Source organism: Vulpes vulpes, chromosome 13, assembly GCF_048418805.1.
Source record: "Vulpes vulpes isolate BD-2025 chromosome 13, VulVul3, whole genome shotgun sequence".
Classification (NCBI taxonomy): domain Eukaryota; kingdom Metazoa; phylum Chordata; class Mammalia; order Carnivora; family Canidae; genus Vulpes; species Vulpes vulpes.
This window is the reverse complement of record NC_132792.1, coordinates 33,537,575-33,557,800: the sequence shown is the minus strand read 5'-3', so window position 1 is coordinate 33,557,800 and position 20,226 is coordinate 33,537,575. Positions and strand designations below refer to the sequence as shown.

Sequence of the window (20,226 nt, the reverse complement as noted above, 5' to 3'; positions counted from 1 at the left end):
CTGGCAAAAGGTATTTGCAAGCACATGTTTGATAAAGGGTTTATATCCCTAATATATTCAATTATGGATCAGTAACAGAAAGGTAATGTAAGTTTAAAAATGGGTGAACAATTTGAACAGACACTTCACCAAAGAAGATATAGAGACCGTAAACAAGCATATGAAATGGTGTTCACATTATTAATCACCGGGGAAATGAGAATGAAAGCTACAGTGAGGTACCACTGTATACCAACTCAAAATGCTAAAATTACAAAGACTAATTAATATCAAGTGCTGGGAGGCTGTGGAACATCTAAACTTTCATGTATTGATGACTGAAATGCAAAATGGTAGTTACTTTTAAAACAGCCAGAGGAGGGCAGCCCGGGTGGCTCAGCGGTTTAGCGCCGCCTTCAGCCCAGGGTGTGATCCTGGAGACCTGGGATCGAGTCCCACGTCAGGCTTTCTGCATGGAGCCTGCTTCTCCCTCTGCCTGTGTCTCTGCCTCTCTCTCTCTCTGTGTCTCTCATGAATAAATAAATAAAATCTTTAAAAAAAAAAAAAAAAACAGCCAGAGGAATTTTTCTCAAATAATACTAAAAATATAGTTGCTGTACTTACCACATGATCCAATAATCCTACTTCTAGTAACTTAAAACATATATCTATACAAAGATCCATTAACTAATGATTATAGTAGCTTTATTCATATAACCAAAAACTACAAACAATCCATGTTCATTAATTGATGAATGGATGAACACATTGTGGTACATTCACACAATGGAATTCTACTTAGCAATAAAAAAGAAAAACTATTGATATAGGCAAAAACATGCATGAATCTCAAAACTTTATGCTAAATGAAAGAAGTCTGAAATGAAAGTCTACATACTCTGCAACTTCACTTACATATTATGAAAAGAGAAAATTCTGGGACAGACATCAGATCAGTAGTTGTCAGGGCTGCCACTAGGGAAAGTACATCTACTGCCAAGGAACACACTTTCAGGTGTTGGCTATCCTCTGCATTGTTACTCTGGTGGTTACATGATTTTATACATTTGCTGAAACTTATCAAACCATAAATTTCAAGAGAGTGCATTTTACTGTGTGTTAGCATTCCTCAGAAGGCCAAACCAAAATAAATAAACAGATAAATTGTACTATGACCAAAGGATGCTGCTTGGTCAAGTTGTATCCACAAAGAAAAATTAATCTTGACCCTCTACTTCACATCATACACAATAAAATCAATTTCAGATGTATTATAAATCAAAATGTAAAAGTGAAATAATATAGCTTTCAGGAGGAAACAGAAAACATCTTTCTGAACTTAGAATAAGACCAAGATTTCTTAAATAGGATACATAGTGTCAACCACAAAAGAAAAAAGCCATTTTACCTTTGTACCAGTTGCACCATCTTAAAGGAATTTAAGAGAGTGAAAGGTAAACCACAGGAAAAAGAGAATATATTTACAACATATACATCTAGCAAAAGCTCAAATCCAAAATACATATTATTAAAAATGTCTACAATTCAATTAGAAAGATGATTCAATAAGACAATTCAATTTTTTTCAAAAGACATGAATATTCACCTCAATATTTTTTAATATTTGAAAGGGACTTTCATAAAACAAAGTATACAGTTAATTAACATATGAAAATGTACTCAACTACATCAGTCAGGGAAATATAAATTAAAACTACAATATGATTCTACACACCTACCAACAGAGCTTTAATAAAAAACCAACCAATCAAACGAACAAAACAGAAAATATCTTGTATTGGAAAAAATATGGAAAATCAGAACCATCACATATTCCTGATGGACATGTAAATTTTTAAATTAATACAAACATTTTGAAAAACTCTTTGATAGAGTTTGATACAGCTGAACATATACCTACTCCAAGATCCAGAAATTCCCTTCCTGCATACAAAACCAACAGAAATTGTAAAGATAGCCAAAACCAAAACTTACCAAAACTGACTCAAGAAGAAATATAAAATCTAAATAAATCAGAAATTAAAACAGTAGATGAAATTCTTCCCTCAAAGAAAACACCATGCCCCGACTGTTTTAGTGTCAAGTATCATCACCCAATCAAGTAGCCAGTAATTCTAATACTTTGAAAACCATTCCTGACAGGGAAAATACTAGACAGGAAAATTTTAGCCAATCTCAGGACATAATTTAGAAACTACATCTCACTGAGTACAGAAAGGACAAAGTACGTTGACCAAGTTGGATTTATCTTAGCAATGCAAGATAGCTTAACACTTGAAAATCCATACATGTAAATTACCATGAGTAAAATTTTTATCAAAGGATAAAAATCATTTGATCACCTCAGTAGATTAGCAAAACATTCAATAAAATTCAATGTGCAGGTGAACTAATTTACTTTTTTAAAAGTCTTTTTAAAGATTTATTTATTCATTTCTTCTTTATTATTTTTTTAATTTAAATTCAATTTGCCAACATATGGTATAACACCATTGCTCATCATATCATGTGCTCTCCTTAATGAGGGTCACCCAGTTATCCCATTCCCCCTGCCCAGCAACCATCAGTTTGTTTCCCAGATTTAACATGGTTAAATGTTTTATTTGTCTTCTCTCTAATTTTTCTCCATTCAGTTTCCCCCATTCCCTTATGGTCCCTTGTGCTATTTCTTATATTCCACATATGACTGAAGCCATATAATTGTCTTTCTCAGATTGACTTATTTCACTTAGCATAATGAGCTAATTTACTTTTAATCAACTAGGAGTAGGAAAGAAACTTCTTAATCTGATAAAGAATATTGGTAAAATATCTCCATCAAATTATGTACCATAATTGATTTGATACAATTTAACTACTGTTAGATGTTTGGATTCTCTCCTCTTTGTTTCATTTGGCTACTATAATTTATGTTGTGATAAACATCTTTGTGCATGTTAATAAAGTTGCTTAACCTCTCTGTGCCTCAATTTCCTCATGTACAAGATGGGAATAAGGCAGCAGCTGACTCCTAGGGCCATGCAAGGATAAAATAAGATGTTGAATTTAGGTCTTAGGGAGTCTTGGGAGAGAAGTGTGGCTTATAAATCTGAAAACCTGGGACGCCTGGGTGGCTCAGTGGTTGAGCATCTGCCTTTGGCTCAGGGCGTGATCCTGGGGTCCCGGGATCGAGTCTCACATTGGGTTCCCTGCGGGGAGCCTGCTTCTCCCTCTGCCTGTGTCTCTGCCTCTCACTATGTATCTCTCATGAATAAATAAATAAAGCCTTTAAAATAAATAAATAAATCTGAAAACTTTTGTTCTGTATTTACCTGGTGGCAGATTTCTCAAAGCACGCTGTAGGCTCAAGTCAGAAGAAGTCACTCTGTCAAAAACAAAGAAAGTTCTTGTTTTAGGTTGTCAGGAACTAAGGGTATAATGTGGAATGCAGCCAGTGATGGGAACTATCACTTGCTCCAGGATTCTCCTGCATAATTGATAACTTCTGTCCCTCCTAATCTCCTTCCCTTTAATCAAGTGAGAATGGCTACTACATGTTCTTTGCATCTGCTCTTGACCTATAGCATTCCATTTTTTCACAGCAGCCAGAAAGACGATTCTAAAATTTAACCATGATACACCATACCCCTCCTGAAACCCCTTCACAGCTTCCTCTTACTTTGGGCAACTTCTTTATTATGTCCTAGAAAGTCTTTCACTATCTGATGCCCATCTACTTCTCTAGCTCTGTTTCTCATCTCTGCTCCAGCTATACTGTACTTCCTTCAGCTTCTCCTTCCTTGCCACTTCTCTGCTTTCATACACATTGTTCTCTCCTCTACTAGGATGACCTCTTCCCCTCCCCCACTCACCTCCACCTGACTTATTCCTACTTTCCTTCCATTCTGCACTCAAGTGCTACTTCCTCAGTCAGCCATCTACTCCGCTGGACCATCTTAAGTTTCTCCATTTACACTTCAAAGAAGTCGGCACTCTTCTGTAACATCATGTATGCAACTACTAATTCAGTCTATCTTGCCTTCCCTGTGAGCCCAGGAATCACAGTTGTTTTGTTCACAGCTATATCTTTATGCCTCACCCAGGCCTGGTCTTACAGTAAAACTTAATAAATATTTATAGAGTAAAAGAATTACTAAACTAATCCCTCACTTCTTAACTTTCTAACTTATCTTTTGATTCATGCCGCCAATTTAAAAGACTTTCTACTTTACTACTACATATCATTGATTATTAAGATTCATTGATTGTAAGAGACAATGCTGCTTTATTTTTTATTTTTATTTTTTTTTTTTTTATGATAGTCATACAGAGAGAGAGAGAGAGAGAGGCAGAGACACAGGCAGAGGGAGAAGCAGGCTCCATGCACCGGGAGCCTGACGTGGGATTCGATCCCGGGTCTCCAGGATCGCGCCCTGGGCCAAAGGCAGGCGCCAAACCGCTGCGCCACCCAGGGATCCCGACAATGCTGCTTTATATAGCGATAAGGAAAAGAAAATCGGCTGCACAATAAACTGTGATGCAACACTTTGATTTAGAATTTTTATTTCATACTTATTTAAAGAGCTCTACTGGACTTATGTGAGACCTGAGTTTTATCATATCGGTATAAAAGGAAAACATGAAAAAGTGGGTGGAATAAATTGCTATGCAAATTTACTTTGGTTTAGGTATTCACATTCAGAAGCCACTCTTTGAATCATATTTGACACAATATCCAGTGAGCGTATTTTCCTACACAATACTGTCCTCTCTGCCACCAAGAGCTTTAGTAATGCAACATTTCCTAAAAGGGAACTCATGTATTATATTTGGGATTTTCTTCTAAGCTTTTGATACTTTTCCGTAAGTGTTGGCAAGAAAATCTTACTAATAGATGCCGTAGGATTTCAGTCAACACTTAGGACTTAGATTCCTTTTTCAGATCCCTCAAAGGGATCACTGACTGAAACAAGACGGGGTTGCAGTTGTCTTGTCATGCTACCAGAACTACCAAGTTCACACATGCCCAGACAATGTAACTACAGCATAAATGCCACCTGACCAATTGCAACAAAAGATGCTTTTGGTTTAGACACATTCTGGTAACAGAGTTTCAAAATGTGAGAAAAATAAAACTTGTCTTAGAAACAACAAAATATGAGAGGTTAAAAAAGACTCTTCAGAGAATTTAGGAAAGTTCATAAAAGGAAGAATGCAAATTCTCTCTCTCTCTCTCTCTCTCTCTCACACACACACACACAGTCAAAAGCATAACCAGAAATTTTGACTTGTCACACACTGAAATAGGGAGATAGGTGCTCTAGGCACTGGGCTGAGGGGTAGAGGATAAATTTAGCCACCCTCCTCCAGCCAGGCCTTGGCATTGGTGCTTCCACCATGGAGTAAGAAGGCATTTCTCAACTTTCCACTAGTCCAGCCATGCCCTCATGGACAGAGTCCTTCCCAAGGTGTGTCCTCTCCCTAATTGCTTTTTAACCTATTAAAATACTGTTTTTCCCCTTCTTATTCTGTGTGTATGATTAAAAGATATGAGAGAGATCTACCTACTTAACAGACTTTCAGCCATATAATACAGTGTTGTTAACTATAGGCACAATGTGGTATAGCAGGTCTCTAGAACTTGTCATTCTTGTATAATTGAATATACTTCTTGTAAGTGGAATCACACAGGACTGCCTTATTTCACTTAGGATAATGCCCTCGGGAACCCTGGGTTGCGCAGCGGTTTGGCGCCTGCCTTTGGCCCAGGGCGCGATCCTGGAGACCCGGGATCGAATCCCACGTCGGGCTCCTGGTGCATGGAGCCTGCTTCTCCCTCTGCCTATGTCTCTGCCTCTCTCCCTCTCTCTCTCTCTGTGACTATCATAAATAAATAAATAAATTTTAAAAAAAAAGGATAATGCCCTCAAGTTTCATCCATGTTGTAGCAAATGACAGGATTTCCTTCTTTTTAGGCCAAATACTATTCCATTATAGGAATATACCTGTAAAATACCATTTTTAAGAACACCATCTTAGAGTAAAAGAAAAAGTCTTAGAAATGTGCCATCATGTTAGAGCAGACCAAACTATAGTGCCAGAGGTTCCCTCATTCCCAATCCAGGATTTCAGGATCTTGGGGTCTCAATGTATGAATGCTCAACTATGCAGGGAAAAGGAGCAGAAAAGAGATACCACCGGAAAATCCAGTGGGCCTCTCTGTGAGCCAGTTTCCTCATCTGTAAAACAGTCATATTCAGGGTCCCAGGAAGAAAGAGATTACACACTCAAATGGAGTTTTAATGAAGGGGTTATTTGGACAGGGTTAAGGAAACTGCCAACAAATAGTGAAGTAGATACTTTCTAATGGCCAAATCCAAGGAGAAGCTAGAGGGCAGAAAACTCATTGGTGTGATCCTTGGAGATCCCTGTCCCTGGGCTCAGAACAACATGGAGTAGGGGCAAGACTAGGCCTCGGAAGACGGAGAAGACCCAGTACACATCATCTCTGTGTTCCCATAGAATATTCTACGATCATTTTGGTACAGAACTAAGCTTTGCTACAGTAAGAAGAAAAATTCTGTTTACTCCAAAGATTTGAGGATAATCCACCAGGATGCATTTTCTCATCATTCTGTGTGCATAGCTCAGATAACAGCACTCATTTGTTGCTCTTGGAAACAGCTCAGATTAAGAACATCGCACTAAGCAGTCCCTGTTTTCCTTTAACTGAGCTCTTACAAATGTAGCAGGATTCTGTTTGGAGCTAGTAATTGATGTTTCCCCCTCCTCGTCTTATCCCCTGAGACCCTCCCTTTTTCCAGAAGGAGGATCCTGTAGTGTCCACCGCCTCACAGAAGAGATGTTCCTGCAGGAGCAGAGAAGATTTTTGGCTTCCTAAACCCCAGCACTTAGTCTCAGAACACAGACAACAGAGCCAGAGCAATGCTTACCACCTGCTTCTGCCCCTAACCCCATACCCAGAGGATTATTCTGTTAAGAGAGAAAGGACTGAGCAGACATATGTTCCCTGAGCACAGGGCTCCCAAATCCTTTCCCTACAAGCTGAGATGGTAAAGAGTAAATTTCCCTCTTCTCACTCAAACTCATTTTCAAATCTTTCCTGCCTGGGCCATGCTCCAGGTCTCACCTCACCTACCCAACACTGGCTCTCCAGTGGCAGCGAAGACTACAGGCCTCAGGAGTCACAGGGGTGCTCAGTCCTATGAGACAAGTGTGAGATTTTTAATTGCAAGAATCAAGGATCCTTTCAAAAGTTTCATTTTGAAAAATGGTTGCCTCTAGGGAAGTTCCCAGTATCATCTGTTCCAAGGACTCGGGCAAAGGTGCTGACCAGTTTCTAGCATCTCTGCTTTCCTGAATTTGGAGGCAATGCCATGCTCTAAAATGCATGGAGTTTTGCTGTAACTGTTCTGTAGACATCCAACTGGGCAGCACTGGCCATTAGAGAGGTGTCACACAGTGCTGTGAAAGCTCTCTCAGAAGAGGGGAGTCACACTGGGTTAGGATAAAAACCTATTTGGAAAAAAATAAAAATAAGTTTTCTGAGTAAAACATGTCATTTCTCCTTTCAGAGGAATTAGGCTATTTCCAAGTGGTGCCATACTGTGAAAAAACTTCTGGCAAATAAACTAAAAGGAAGAGGGAGGCTGCCATTCTGCCCATTTGGAAGGGTGACTGTAGGTGGGCTGGAGAATTCAATAACTGTCTGGATGACTGTGGCTAAATTGCTTAACCTTTCTGTGTTTCATTTTTCTCATGTGCAAAAATGCCAGAGTTCAGATTAAGATAATTTTGAAGTCCCTTCCAACTCTAAGAATATATGACTTTCAAGCAGGAAAGGGACTTTCCAGTTCAGAGTCCAAGGATTTGCTATTGAAAAATGAAGCAAAGAAAGAAGAAAGCACTGCCATTATCAGCCAAGGGGGCTGTAAGTCTGACAAATAACAGAAAAGAAGTGCTCTGTGGATCCTGTCACTTGACACGTTATGGCTGCATTCCCATCTTGGATGATACCATACGAATGGGCTATTCCATGCATCTCAAGAATGCCCCGACCATATTAGGAATACTCCTAAGTGGCTCCTCTGTGACATTACACAGTACTGTTCCTGACATGGCCATTTCAGTCAGCTTCAGACTCAACTCTAGATGAAAATATTACAGTTGGATGATTTGTCAAGTGCTAAGTCTAATCCTTGCAGCTCTTTTTTCAGAGTCCTTAAAAAGAAGAGTGCCAGATGTTATACTTGTATATTTAATTGGAAACTGAATGGGGAAAAAAACAAAACGCAGCAAGCCTAGTTGTAATATTTAACTGTTTTTGAAAAACCACCATCTAAACATACCAAAAATAACATATTTTCAAAACCGTGACAAAGTCAAACGTCTCTCGAATGCAAAAAAATAAGTCTGTCATGAGCCATTCAGAATAAAGCAATCTGTCGGTTGTAAAATGTAAGTACTCCTTTATAAGTAGCTTGCGTGTTTCCAACTCTCAATAAATACCATGCTAACATATCAAAAATGTTCAGAGAGAATTCCATCAGTGTCAGAAAACACTAATTAATCAGTTACTTGGTTAACATCAGCCTGGATCTCCCACAAGCACTTAGCACGTATCATCTATTCTCTGGCTATCCCTTTCTACTTATCACACAAGCCAGGAACCTGAACATTATTTAATACTCTTCCTCTCATCAATAACCAAATTGGTCTCCTATTCTCTGTCCCTACTTCTATTACCTAGATCAAGCCCTCACCCTCTATCTACTGTGGGCAATTTCAAGGTCTTTTAGCCTTCAATGTCTTCAATTAATTCAACTATCCTTGACATTTATCTTTTTCAAATACACATTTGATATGTCATTTGCCTGCTCAGGCCCACTCTTAAATGGGTAACTTACAGGAAGGATTTAAACTTCAACATGTTGTCCCCCCCTCATACTCCATGCTCCAGCCCTGTCACACTGCTCATAGTTTTCCAATGATTGTGATATCCAGGTCTCTATATCCTCTAATCAAGCAATTCCTCCCCATCCCACCTCCAAAAGGGTCCATCTAACAATTCTGCTTCTTTCAAGATGAAAATTCTCCCCTGAGCCAACGCAGTCTGTCCCTTACCTCTCTCTTCACCTGACACTCCCCCCATTCTCCACTGCTCAGCACCAGCTGTACCAGCCCTCTGAAGGGTCTGCTTCCCTCCTCCAGGCAGCCATTTGTACACATTGGAGGCCCTTTTCTAACTACTCTGCACTTACCTAACTTGAACTCATTCTTTGGGTCTCAAGTTCAATATGACTCCCTGTGAGAGACCTTCTCTAACCTCCCAAAAGAAAATCTGGTTCTGCTCCACATTCTGTAGACTACTCTTCTTTTCCCTATTGTACCTAATCATGGCTGATGGTTATATGTTTATCATTGTGGTTATTCATTCTAAGCCCATTACCCTCAATGGACACTTACCTCTGTGAAGTAGAGACGGTTCAGGTCCAAAGTTTACCTCCAGAGGCTAGCACAGTGCCTAGCACACAATAAAAGTTTTTCAACCAACTCATGGTACTGTCAGCTTCACTTACTTTGTAAAAGTTCCTTCCATTCCTCTCCAAGCCCCCACATCTTAAAGCTACTGGGTCGGGTGGGTTATCGGGAGGAACCTTTGTCTTTCTAAAGCCTGGGACCATCTTGCAAGGCACCCACTTTTCCTCCCACTTTTCCTTTACTCCAGCCCATTAATTCATCTCAGATTCTCCATCACTCAATTATAAAAAGCAAAGAGCAGACCTGGCAAAGATGGAACTATCTTTAGAGAATTGGAGAGGAAGAAGAAACTGAGTGGGTAAAAGCAAAATTCTCTGAGGAAGAAAAGGGGCAGAATTTCAAACACTGTATGTTTACAGTATGTATGGCTTAAGCACACACACCTGCATACACACACAGAGACGGCGAGATCAAAAGAGGTAGAAGAAGCACAATGGATCAAATGGCTTCCGGTCTTAAAACCTGCTTAAGAGCATTTCGATATGGACTATATATTAGGTGATTTGGAAATTATTGTTAATTGGCTTGGGTATAATCATGACACTGCAGTTATGTAGAATAATGTCCCTGTTGAAAAAAAATAAAAAAATAAAAATAAATTAAAAAATAAAAAATAATGTCCCTGTTGTCAGGAGAAGCATGTGGAAGTATTTAGGGGTGAAGTATCATGATGTTCTTAACCTACATTCAAGTGGGTCAAAAAAAGAATGTGCATATTTATAGATCAATTCCACTTGAACACGAACTTAATCCAATGTGTGTATCTGTGGAACAAACAAGAGAGAGAAAGCACATGCAGCAAAATGAAGAAGCTGTGACTAATGTACTATTCTGTCAACTTTTCTGTAGGTCAATTTTAAAAATAAAAAGGAATGAAAAATAAATAAATAATAATAAGTAAGGAAATAAAGCCCCTTTTATGTATCCACTAAATATTCTCCTTTGAAGCTCTAACTGCATTGACCTGAGGGGGAAACAATGTCCACACCTTTTCATATTGAGATGGTTTATGAAGCCCTCAGGGAACCCAGACTTCTGATAGAAAAGTAACAGCTTCTGGGCAGTGTCAGTAGGAGGGTAGAACAGGGAAGACTCAAACTAATCTCTTCAGCATTTCCTGATGGCCTCAGCACAGTGGCTCCTGCACAGGCAGTCTCCTTTCTATGAACTTCTTTGCCCTTGTACTGCCCCTCCTGATAAATGACCAGAGATTCAAACATTGGTATGAATGCAGCCCCCAATCCTCCAGTAACTTATTCTAAGAGTGACTACTTAATTTATTATTCAAATGAACATACTTTTGATAGTGAAAAAGGATGCTAACAGACAGGATGCTAGGACTATCCCAGGAAAACTGGAACTATCTCAGGGATATTTGGATATATGGTCATCCTATTTATCTCCCTTGAGCGGATATATTAGACAAATACATAAATCATGGTAATAGCAATGTTCATTTAATCATGTAACAAAATAACACAAAACAACTGCCATCCATAAATTGCTTGGAGTTCAAAGGTAGGATAAAGTAATTCCTTTGGAGGAATCAAGAAGAAATTCATGAAGGAGCAACATTTTTCAAATTGATCTTAAACAATAATTGTATTTCTGTACATAGAGTTGGAAGGGAAGGTCATTCCAAATGGAAAAAACTGTAAGCACAAAGGCCAAAGTAGGAAAGCATAACAGTATGCCAGGAAAATGGAAGCAATCTAATGTAGCTGATCTGAAGAGGTATCCACTGGAAAGACAGGAGACGAGCCTGGAGAGGTAAATCGAAACCACAGTGAAAAGTGTGTGCTCAGTCCATTAAGCAACAAATAGTCATTAAGGGTTTTTGAGAAGGACAGTAATAAGGCCATGGAGGGCCTTGAATGTCAAACTAAAGACTTAAGGCCAGAGAATCAGAAAGATCTTTTATTGAAGTTTTCTACAATAAGAACACCCACAAGTATAAACTTATATTAGCCAGTCTGCAAACATGAATGATATAAACCAAAAGGAAATTGTCACAGTAACTGATATCATAAGCTTTAAAACCACCTTTGTTCTCTCTTGTTGATAGTTCTGATTTTGTCTGCTGGGTTGAGTATTACTTCTGTCAGATTTTCTTGGAGCCCTATTGCCAGAAAGCCTGTATCACAGAAACAGAAATGAGAGTTTAAATGTTCAGAATTGTCCAAGCTTAAGAAGATGAAAACTGAAAACACAGCACTTGAGCTAAAGGAAAAGCAGCTACCAAAAGAGGAGGGATGTGAGAAGTTTTCTCTGAAGATGGGAAATTACATTTTGAAGGCAAAGTTAATTTTAATGCAAGTTCTTCTACCTCACACACAAAAAAGCCCAAGGCAATCTCATATTTAATAAGATTAATTAAATTTTTCCCGAAGGTTAATTTATAGATATTTATTGGATTACATAGAGAATTTCAGGGGGGAATAATTAAAAGACAAGTTTCAACTGTTTTCAGTTTTATTACAGATATCTGACTAGACAAGAGCACATGCCTCATAGAAGAATACGTCATTACAGAGAAAACTATTAATACCAAATCTTCCCGGAAAAGGTGAACAACACTGGCAAAGCAATCTAATTTCCAGAGAGAATGGCCCAACAGGAAGCTAGTGCTCTGGTCTCTAAATACAAAGCCTAGAGTATTTGTAAACAGAAAACACATATTCCCTATCTATAGAGGGTGTGTCCTGTTTAAAAACTATTCATAAATGAATGAAGAAAAGGCTGATCTAGAAACTAACTCTTAAATTTTCAATCCATGGAGTTTTTTATCTACAAGGACATCTGGGGAAAGTAAAGAAGAGCCAATTTTATAAGGCTGCCACTGGGCTTTGAGCTTTCAAAAAGATAATTGCAACTAAATGCAGCCCATCGTACATGCCTACATCCATAAGTCACACATGCCTATACATCTTTGGAAGATGAAAGGAGACAAATCCATTATTTTAAAACCTGATAAATAAAGAAGAATAATCTAATGTTTTTCTTGTCTTTCCTATATGAACTGGGTGACCAAAAATAGAGGAAGGGAAACAATTTTTTATAAAAGTATTCCTCCTGATAAATGAAAAAAAAAAAAAAAAGCCTAAACTAGAATATCACCATTTTGCTAAACCTAATAAATAAGTCCTTTAAGTACTGAGCATCAACAATTGTTAGCTTTACAAAAAGAGGGGTGAGACAGATATTATATGCTTCCTGATGGAATAACACTCCTCTAATATTGCCAAAAAATTGTATCGGAGTCTGATCGAACCTCAAAATCGACCTTGCAGAAAATACAGAAGACAAAGAAACACAGTAAAATGTATCAAGACTCGCAATCAGGGCAACCCCGGTGGCTCAGCAGTTTAGTGCTGCCTTCAGCCCGGGTGTGATCCTGGAGACCCGGGATCAAGTCCCACTTCGGGCTCCCTGCGTGGAGCCTGCTTCTCCCTCTGCCTGTGTCTCTGCCTCTCTCTCTCTCTCTCTCTCTCTCTCTGTGTCTGTCATGAATAAATAAACAAAAAATCTTGAAAAAAAAAGATTCACAATCAGCAAAATCCAGAGTATGAGAAACACTACAGGTCAGCGGACTGGATACATTCACACCTAAACTATACAGAAAAGAAAAAGATGGAGTGGGAATCTATATTAAAAGAAAGGTGCACCAATTTTTTAAATGAGTGAATATTTTTAAAAGCTATTATCTAAGGATACATGTTTGGGTGATTGCTATAAAAGTCTGAATAATGGTCATTCACAAAGGAAAGTAGAAGGACTACAATTGAGAATGGGCACTTGGAAAGGGCTTCTGGAGTGGGTAGAAAATTTCAATTTCCTGAATGGCATGGTCATTATAAATATTTTGCCTTATGGACATTTATTATGCTATATATCTGATTTGGAAAGGGGGTGTCTTTCTGTGCTTTGTTTACAATAAGGTTGCTTAATTTAAAGAAAGAAGAAAGAAATTTCCAATAAATTCCTCAGAAGCATGAAAAAGCATCTAAAGAACCACCCGGTATTTTCCAAATTTGGGGGAGGTATGATAGGTAAATAAGGCAATAATGATTCCTACTGGGGGAAGGTGAGTTAAAATTCACTCAGTACATTTCCATGATCAATACTAGAAAAAAAAAATCAACTAAAAAGGAACATAGTTCAACTAAGAAAACTTGGAAAAAAATATTTTCATTGATACATAGAATTCTGTGGCTTCCATTCCCAATGAACCTCCCTGTAATCCCGAAAAGTGTTGTGGCCTATCTTCTATGTATAAGAAGCAATGGTGTAACAATCTAGGGGCTAGCCCTATATATGAATTACAACTTAGAATATTAACATTTTGGAACAAAATTAACCTTTTTCTGCTACTTTTCTCCCTCTGAGAAACAGCTACTGATATTTACCCTTGAAAGCTGATTCCTAGGTTCTTGTGGAGGTAGGACTCCTGGCTTTGGACTCTTGGTGACCACATGACCTGAACTGCCCAAAATAAATTAACTCTGTCATTTGATCCACCATGCTATAAAATCAGGTAAGTGTAGCCACATTGTCACCAAGCGAAAGTGACACGTAAGATGGGTCTGGAGCATGTCCTGAAGGTACAAACAAGTTGCATGATTAGGTGATTCAGATTTTTACAGCCCCCTACATTGCTTTCTCTCAACCTACACATAATGACTTCATGAGGAATTCCCTGTAATAGTGGAGTTCCCTGTTGACAGTGGAAAAAAGAGACTCAGGCATGCTTTATAGATGATTCTCCATTATATATCATCACTCCCTGAAACACAGTGGAAAAAGAAAATCTTCCCAATTGGTGGAACAGTATATCTGGATATCCACTTTGTCTAGACTGAAAGATGGCCAGAAGCACAAATCTATACTTACTCATAACTAGTGGTTAATGATTTGGCCAGATGGTCAGAGGATTAGAAAGAAGAGAATTAAAAAACTGATTAAAAGGAGGACAGAGGAATAGGTATATGGATGACCCTTTGGAATGGGTGAAGGGTTGGAAGTATCCCTATCTCATGTGCATACTCAGAGCATCTACTACAGAGTAGGCAGGTAGACAAGGTAATACATTCTAAGAATGTCAGTGAGCCTTATTTTCCCAGCTACCCCAGTGCTTTATCCAAGGACTTCTCCTTAAGAGTATCCATGGCAGCAATCAAGCAGGTTATATATAGACTCACCAAGGCAAATCTGGCTCCCACCATTACTGAATATTCAATCTCTCAAGAGCAGAAGCCAACAAGGAGCCCTGATAGATGAGCTAGCCATCTGAGGGGGTTGACTTACACCAGTTCCCTTACATCATGGAGGGGACAAATATTGGTCTTCACTGGAATAAACATATTCTGGATATGGATTTGCCTTTTGCAAGCACCACCATTCACATACTTAGACAATGCCTTACTTTCCATCATAATCCCCCTCACATTTCTTCTGGCTAAGGCAATTTCTCAACAAAGGAAGTGCAGCAACTGGCTTATGAACATGAAATTCTATGGTCTTACCACATACTCCATTGTTCAGGAGCAGTTGACCTAACAGAATGGTGAAAGCAACTACTGAAGGCTCAATTATGTCATGTTTTCAAGTACACTGGGAGATAACATCTTGAAACTTTAAGACACTATCTTACAGAATGTAGTATACACTTTGAATCAACAACCCATAGAGGACATTATTTCTTCCATACCTAGAATACATAAATCTGGGAACCAAAGGTTAAAGTTGGAGAATTTGCTCTTTTTACACCAAATATTCTAATCACAATTTTGTTTCCTGTCTCTGAGATTTGAGCCTCTGCTGGTTTAGAGTTATTCATTTTAAAGGGAAAATATTTCCCTTGTAGGCACAAGAATGGTTCTACTGAACTCAAATTTGTGTTTTCCCCTGGTCATTTTAGACTCCAATGGACAAAGAAAGGTTTTACTGTATGAACTGGGGTGATTGATCCCAATTATCAAGATGAAATAGGCTTTATGCTGAACAATACAGGCATGTCTGTAATCCAGAGGATCCTCTGGGATTCCATTTATTACTTCCATGTCCAGTAGTAAAGTTAATAGAAGATTTTACCAGACCAATAAAGGACAGACATCTAAGGACAGACTCTTCAGGAATAAAGATTTGTGTCAATCCAGCAGAAAAAGAATTTTTACAAAGCAAAGGGCTACTTAAGGAGTGAGAAACATAGAAATGGATAAGGAAAGAAGGAAAATATACAGATATAAATATAGACATACATATATGTAGATCCTGTGTCTATATGCAGATAGATATAGATATATACATTTATATCAATTATAGCTTAAGATCAGTTACAGAAGTGAGAACTGTAGCAACTGCATGACTTTTCTTTTGTATTCTTCTTGTTCCTATTTTTTAAAATATATTTTATTTACTTATTCATGAGAGACAGAGGCAGAGACATAGACAGATGGAGAAGCAGGCTCCATGCAGGAAGCCTGATGTGGGACTTGATCCCGGGACTCCAGGATTACACCCTGAGCCAAAGGCAGATGCTCAACCACTGAGCCACCCAGGCATGTTCCTATTGGCATGCATGTCCAGGCATGTCCCACCCCTTGTTCCTATTTTGTGTATAGAAATCTTTCCCCCCCTTTTCCTTTTCCCTATATCATATAAGGAATGTTGGTTGATAGTTCACTGTACAATTTAGTTTTCCAGGTTATAAAGTAAATAAGATTTGGGCTTACCTATGAACAAAATTAACATCACCCAAATATGGATGCATTGACTGTGGAACTTTTGTAACTCATTCATCAGAGAAAGAGTGAGTATGCCTTCATTTGTGAAAGTGATAGTAGCATCCACAAAAGCATTAGAATGCTGCTGCTGTTGTCTAAGTTTAGATGGGGGTAGAATGCTGTGTATGGTCCAGCAGGGAGAAAGGGGTGGACTGTGCCTAATAGTTTCTGCTTTTGCTCAATTCCACATTCTCTCTTCCATGCACCATCCTTTGATGGCATACCACACTCCTCAGACTAACTTACCAACTGACTTCCTGTTGGGTTCTCTCAATTGAAGCACTAGCAAGAGAATGGAAAACAAGAAGGGAGAAGCAGTGACAGTAGCAATGATGACATGATGACTGGCTCATGTGGGTGCCTGGGTTCCTGTGCCACCATTTTGGTTCTAACAGCAGAATTGAACTGTAAGCCAACTATATACAGGAACTGTCTTGCCTTATATTTCTGTGTTCCTTACAGTGCCCACCCTAGGGCAAAACTTAGTAGGCACAAGGTTGTTTTGTTTTGTTTTTGTTGTGGTAAAAACATACAACATAAAATTCACCATCTTAAACATTTTCAAGTACACACTTCAGTAATGTGAAGTATTTACATTGTTAAACAGATCTCGAGAATTTTTTCATCTTGCAAATCTGAAATTCTCTACCCACTCACTAAATAACGACTCCCTTTTCCTCCTCCCTACCACCTGTGGGAACCACCATTGTACTTTATGTGAAAATTCAGTTTCTATGAATTTTACTGCTTTAAATAAGTAGTCACATGACTTTTTAAAAAAATGGTTTAATTGACATAATTGTAAAATCTCAGAGTTGAGATTCAGCTGAATGCATGGATCCCTTTTTCATTTTAAATTCAGTGACCTCTATTTCTTGGTCAATGGATCTCTGCTGGAAGAATCCCAGTGACAGTTTTTAAACTTTTTTATTTTATTTTTTTATTCATGAGAGACAGAGAGAGAGAGGCTGAGACACAGGCAAAGGGAGAAGCAGGCTCCACACAGGGAGCCCAATATGGGTCTCGATCCTGGGACTCCAGGATCACACCCCGGGCCAAAGGCAGATGCCAAACCGCTGAGCCACCCAGGGATCCCCCAGTGACAGTTTTTAAATGCTGAGCCACACTATGGGTGGGCACCTCTGGTGTGATTTAAAAAAAAAAAGTTCTTTTTTGCAGTAATCTAAAATGTTGGACTTCTACCCATTGATCCAGAACAGAGCACGTTCCCTTCATCTTCCAAAGTTTACATCTTTCCATGCTATGTTACAAACATGTTTTTATCAGGTATGTTTTAGCCTGCTGTGAGACAGCAAGATTTGCATGGAGAATATCCAGAGAATATCAACTGTTGTTCATATCCAACACTCCAGCAACAGTGCAGCCAGTAGCCAGAGGGGAAGTAGCAGCATTCAGAAACTAATTAAAATAGTGAATCCTGCTTGTGCCTGAGATCTGTTGCACATCCAGTCTTTAAAAATAAATATTTCACCACATGTTCACGGGATTACTGACAGTTTCCCATTAGGCGGCTACTTAGAAATTTAATAAACCAAAAGATTCTCTTCCAGGTAGTCATGATATTTACCATGATGCAAGGACGAAAACTCACTAATGAAATGTCACTGACAAAAACCTATCAGTTCAAAATGATTTCTGAAGTTTCAGAGGCAAGATCTCATTTTTGCAGTATTGCCAGAAGCATTCATGGCAACCTTTCCCTGAATAATCTGCACAATACATTATTTATCTATACTACAAATTTATACTGTTGCTAGAGAAGCATAACCAAAAAACAGTAATAATGAAGAATCTGAAGAACAGAGACACTGTGACAAAATATCTCTGATGATAGATCAGAGGCTGGACCAATCTGGCACAAAAACCTGACCTCATGAGGCTGCTGCCTCTATGGTATGCATTAGACACCTCGGACAACTATTCTCACCATCTTCATCTTCATCATTGTTAAATGTATTCAATAGGTCTGTGATGTTACTTTAAAACAAAATGTAAAAAGAAGTAAAATCCAGGAAGCAATAATCTGTGAAGAATAAATATAAACTACAAATAAACAGATGGAAAAATATCTAGCTCATAATCAAAGAAATGCCAATCAAAAGAACATAAGCCACTACTTTTGTCTCAACAAGGGCGAGTAAGCGGAAACACACTCTCAGTACAGCAGGTGGAAGTGTCCATTGGTACAACCTTTCTGAAGATAAATCTGCTAATAAATAATAGTAACTTTTAAGGTTCATATATATTGGTCCAAAAACTTTATTTCCTGGAATACAGCCTAAAGAAATGATTTGTTTTCAATGAGCTGTCAAGCACAACATAGGGAATATGATCAATAATATTGTAAAAACTACATATGGTAACAGATGGTAATGAGATTTATCATGGTGATTGCTTCATAATACATATAAATATCAAATCACTACATTATACATTATACACCTGAAACTAATATTGTATGTCAATGATACTTCAGTAAGACAATAAATCAATTAAAAATTAATTAACTAATAAGTAAAATAAAATGAACACATTAAAAATGAGTATAAGAGTTTCATAATTTGTGATAATAAAAATTTGAAAACATCCAAATATCAAACAATGGATGATAGATTCAATAAATTGCACCTCACCCAGAAGAAGGAACTCTGTGCAACAATTAATAAAAACAAACATTATACAATATTTACTAAGTGGCAGGCTCTATTCTAAGCAACTTATAAATACATAAACTCATTTCATCTTTACTATAATCCTATTATATAAGTACCAGCATTGTCCTCATTTTACAGAGAGAACGTTAAGGCACAGAAGTTAAATACCTTGCCCAAGACCACCAAATCAGGTAATGTTGAGGCAGTATTCAAACTCAGGCAGTCCGATCTGATCCCAGACTTCATACTTTTAACTATCATATCATTGTACTACAGAAAGATATTTAATATCTTGTTCAAAATCTCAAAATATGTGTAATAATTTTTTAATGAAGTCAATAAATTGTTGTGTATCTGTATATATGTATGAAATACCATCCATGTATGCCAAAATATCAATAGCTCTTATTGGAATTATGGGCATTTTTTTACTTTCTTCTTTCTTCTATCTTTTCAATTTCATGTTTTACAATTAACATGTTAATTACATTTTATAACTAAAATACAAAAATGCTCTCACCACCCTCATTTAAGTATTCCTGATAGGCTACTGCCAATTTTGAACATGATTCCTTGGAATAAACTGAAGTGCTGCGCACATATTTACATCTTACTTGACCATGAGATGCGGTTGCTGTTATTATTGTTGTTAAATCTTCATGAAAACCAGGGGCACTTGGGTGGCTAGTGGTTGAGTGTCTGCCTTTGGCTCAGGTCCTGACCCTGGGTCCTGGGATTGAGTCCCACATCCAGCTCCTCGCAGGGAGCCTGCTTCTCCCTCTGCCTATGTATCTGCCTCTCTCTCTGCGTCTCTCATGAATAAATCGTCTTTAAAAAATAAATCTTTGTGAAAATTAAAGAATAAAGTATCCTGACCTCAACTGATAGCACTTTGTAAATAACCTTTTCTATCAATAAAAGATTTTTATTAGTTCAACACCTAGTTTCAAAGCACCCAACCTGTGTCCAAATAAAGAGTTTTTATTCCTCACTTCACCCCTAAGTCATCTATGTTTAAATATCTATAGAGATATTTAACTTCACAAACAAAATTCCCAGTCAGGTGAGGATAGGGTTGTTTACTCTTGAGCCTTCTGCCCCGTGACTCACCAGGATCTCCAGTCTTTACCTTACTGTAAGACTCAGACCCTAGACCTCCTCCATGCTAATTTCTGACTGAATCACTTTTGAGATTTAAATTGCCCCAAGAAAAAGGCAAGTGGGACATG

The 20,226-nt window shown here is 38.1% G+C and overlaps 1 protein-coding gene across 18 annotated transcripts in view; it reads right to left on the bottom strand.

Annotated features, from left to right (window-relative positions):
* The window catches only part of NCALD (neurocalcin delta), a 377,474-nt gene that overhangs the window by 263,882 nt on the left and 93,366 nt on the right, over positions 1-20,226 (bottom strand). For 15 of the 18 annotated variants that reach the window (XM_072734130.1, XM_072734147.1, XM_072734138.1 and 12 more), the window contains one exon: positions 3,312-3,364. The gene's annotated coding sequence lies outside the window, so the exon portion shown is untranslated. Of the gene's footprint in view, positions 1-1,974; positions 2,004-3,311; positions 3,365-20,226 lie in introns of all 18 variants that reach the window. The other 3 variants (XM_072734140.1, XM_072734137.1, XM_072734135.1) reach the window with 1 other exon arrangement.